Genomic DNA, 4,007 nt, shown 5'->3' with positions numbered 1-4,007 from the left:
TGCTGGGCAAGACATCGATTCAGATGTACCAGAGCTGCAGCAACACATCTCTCTCTGTGCTGAGGAATAAAGAGCCTGTGTACCTTGGGGGGGGCCTCTGCTCTTTCTTTCAGAAGCAAAAGCAGGGAAGCTGTGGGAAGTGAATGCTCTGCCATAGGCATTTCCAGATTCCCACTGTAAAGCAGGTGGCATCTTCAGGAACCGTCGTTAGCATCATTAGGGACGTGGGTTCCATGAGAGTCAGTGGGGCTGTGATCACCTCTGGAAAACAAGGTCAGCTTGGGATGTCCTTCCTGTTGAACTGGCCAGAGCAGTGGAGTACTGAAGCCAGCCAGCTGATGTAGGGCCCTGTGGCTGGGATACACTGTGCTGCTGTGCACATGGCACAGATCTGGCCACAGCAAAGCAGCAGCTCTCCTCTGATCCTGCTGTGTGTTTGGGGGACACAAACATGGTTCGTGGGGTGAGCTTTAGCTTCATGAAAAGAAAAAGGCTGCAGGTTCTTGGTGAAAGGGTGGAAAGGGAAAGGTGAGGGCTGGGTTTCCCCATAGCACGAGGTTGGGCCCTATCCTTTGTCTGAAAGGAGCAAAGACTGCTGTAGTGGGTCACAGCCAAACATCTGGCACAGGACAAGACCACTGAGCTCTAACACTAACAGGGGAAGTTGCTCTGTCACCACTGCAAAATGCTAAGTGGCCTCAGTCCTCAAGAAACAGCCAGAATTCAGCAGCAACAGAAAGCTCCCAAAGCCAACACCCCCCTGCTGCCCAAGGCTCAGTAAATCACAGCAATTTCACACCCACCACCTTTCATGGCAGACTCAGTGAAAGCAGCAGAGCTGCAGGTAATTATGGCTTATTTCTCAGAAGGCCCCTGCTGAGGACAAGCTGCCAGTTGAGGGAGCCTGTGCAAGTAACCTGGGTGTGAGAGTGGGCAAGAGAGATGGAATTCCTTGTCTGCAAGGCCCTCTGCGTAATGTTTTTGCAGCAGCTACTTTTCCTCACAGCCATTGAGAGAGAAGTCAGAAATGAGAGAAATTAAATCCTTTCTATCCCTCACCACACCTGCAGTGCTTCCCAGGGAGCCTCTCCCAGCCTTGCTGATCAGTGCTGGTTACTGGCACTGCCAGTTTTCTCCCTTGAGGGACATTCGATGCTGTTTCTCTCCTCCCACACAGCAAGTCTTACGTACTGCCTGCCTGTGCACAGAATCCCTATGGTATCAAAGGAAAGAGATGGAGATTAGCTCTGTCCTTTTGGACTAGCTCTATGATTTGCAGTGATATCACAGCCTATTCCACAGCATCCTGTTAGAAATGCCAAACATGCATCACCACTGCTGGTGCTCCAGTGCTGCAATGGCAGTACAGGCGCCCCAGCTTCTACCTATTAAGGAGAACCCATTTAAAATACTCAGTCAGACATCCACATGGCAGAGAGTTCCTAACCTTCTCCAGGAGCTCTGTGCCAGGACAGCAGTGTACATTAATTCCCTCTCCCTATTAATTTCTTGCTCCTGTGCTCTTAAAAGTCAAAAGAGAAGTCATTGACTGAGGTCTTTACTGCAGAGCAACATTCCCTTTGCAACACCACGCAAGTGTTCGATATACTGACGCTTCTTGAAGGGGAGAAAAGAACTCAAGGCACAATGGAGCTGCACCTCTGAGATCACTGCTGGGTGATGTGAGGGTAAGCTGTGGGAGTTAGACCAAAGAGCTCCTCTGGTGAGAAGAGCAGACAGTTTTCCCTTGCTGTGTGGTACAAGGAATGGGTTGGGAAGCATGCTGCCTGCTTGCTAACTCCAGGGGATAAAGATGCAAGGCACAGCTCTGGACATACCTCTACTGCCTTCTGCAGCATCCTCTGGATGCCGGGGCCAGGCACTCTGTGCAGCAGGTGTGTGAGGAGCAGGTGCCACAGTCCTGCAACGATCTGGGCAGGCACAGATTCACATCCTGAACCTTCCAGTCTGGCTTTTCCATTTGGAAACCCACCGTGACCAGTAGCCCAGCTTCTGGGGCACATGTCTCTCTCCCCATGGGGGCTGAAAAGGGCTGCAGACATTTTGGTTAAAAGTCTCTCAGTTACCCAGTTTTAGAGAAAACTCCTCTGCACCTCAGACACACATCTCACATTTCAGGAGCAGGCTGTTTTCTATACCCACTGACTTTCTCCTTGTGGATGAAGCCATTATTTAAAACACAAAGCTGGAACCAGTGCCTACAGCTGATTTCCAGCACCTGTGCACTGGTTTTCAGAAGCACAAGCTGTCTCTGTTAACCCACGCAGGACTGATGTTCCCTGATTCATTCACTGCCACCAGTGAGCACTGCTGAACAGTGTCAGGTGCACCCACAGTTCCATCTCAGAAGGCCCTGGGGAGAGCAGCTTCTGCTGAGCTGGGAAGTTCTAAGGAGTGCAGACTCTTTTTGGCAAGCAGATCAGCTCAACAGCTGTGTGTCAAACGCTGTGTGGCTGTGACTTACACCCTGGGATGCCCAAGGAAGGCAGAGCTGCTAGTTGTCAAACCCAGCAATTATTAGCAAAGGATTGCTTGAAAGAAGCTGACATGCAAATGTGGCCATGGGTAGACAAACAGTCTGCTGCTCATCACTTCCCACCAGTTTCTGTCACGCACACTGCAGCTCTCTCTGTCACTGTCTACCTGAATTGCAAACGTTTTATGTCGTGACTCAGACACGTTGGCAAGGAACTGAGCATGGTTTTGAGAGGGACCTGTATAACCAGGGGACTCCTACCACTGAGTCCCTGCCTGTCAAACAAGGTAAGCAGGAGGAACAAGAGAGCTCAGCACACCTGAAAGAGGAGGGGCCAACAAGGAAAACAAGAAAGGGCCACAACTCAGTTCTCTTCCTCCCTTAGGCTGCAGCAGAGCACAGGCACCTGAGCACCAGGACAGAGCAGGGCTTCAGAACTTGTATGGATGGCTTTAAGCTGAGGTCACAGGTCAAGCATCTTCTGCTTTGGGTAGCTCTCAGTGTGGAATTGTCTCAACATAATTGCAGATGTAGCTGAACTGCAGGGCAATGAGCTAACTGGACCGTGTGACACCATAATGGAGGCTTTTGTTCTACTGCAGAAAAAGGGCTGCTTGAAACCAGCCCATTACCAGGGTTCCCTACTGCTACAGTGCAGGGACAGACAGTCAGGAGCTGCCTCACACCCTGTTCTGATGTGTCCATTAGCAATCAAAACAGGCTCAGCAGACTCCTGAGCAGTGCAGGCACATCCCTTGTAGCTGGGGCATGTCTATTTAATCCAGAACTGAGGCTGGTTATTATGTGATGCTCTGTGCACACATTTACTCTGTGGGATCAATAAGAAGAAGATGAAAATTGGTTTTTGAGTACAGATGTCAAGGGTAAGTGAAAGATGAATGGAAAACATCAAATCCATCACAATATGGATAGATCCAGAACGTGGCCTGAGTTCTTAATGTGCCTGGAGAACAGTTCCCCACAGAGGAAAACATTCTAGAGATGCACTTGTGCTTACTGCCAGGGGAAAAGAATGCCATCACCTTCCCTTCAGAAGGCAACACAGACACTTCTGTTGCATTGTGGGGACATGTGGACCATAAACAGCCTCACTCAGATCTATGGCTTCTGCTGGGCTCATTCTGGCCAACAGGTGCCAATAAGATTTTCTCCAAGGAAGCCTGCATGGAAAGCAAGGAATTCTATGGGGAATCACCCAAGCTGCCCATCTTCATGCTGATGACATCACTTTGGAGGGACCTGAAAGATGACAGCTAATTTGGGGTGGCAGAAGACAGATAGGTCCAATTATGTCTTCTGTAAAAGATTTGTTAGCAAGAGAAGAGACTACAATAGGGTTATAGGAGGATTATACTATGCTCAAATCTGGGAAAGAAAACAATTTTTCTCTATCAGCCTGAACAATAATACTGTGCAAAACTTTTACTAAGTGGCATCTTAAATACATTGGTGTTTACATAGCTGCTGAACCCACAGGGTCACAGGCACA

Source organism: Indicator indicator, unplaced genomic scaffold, assembly GCF_027791375.1.
Source record: "Indicator indicator isolate 239-I01 unplaced genomic scaffold, UM_Iind_1.1 iindUn_scaffold_57, whole genome shotgun sequence".
In the NCBI taxonomy this organism is placed as follows: domain Eukaryota; kingdom Metazoa; phylum Chordata; class Aves; order Piciformes; family Indicatoridae; genus Indicator; species Indicator indicator.
Note: the sequence above shows the minus strand (reverse complement) of the source record.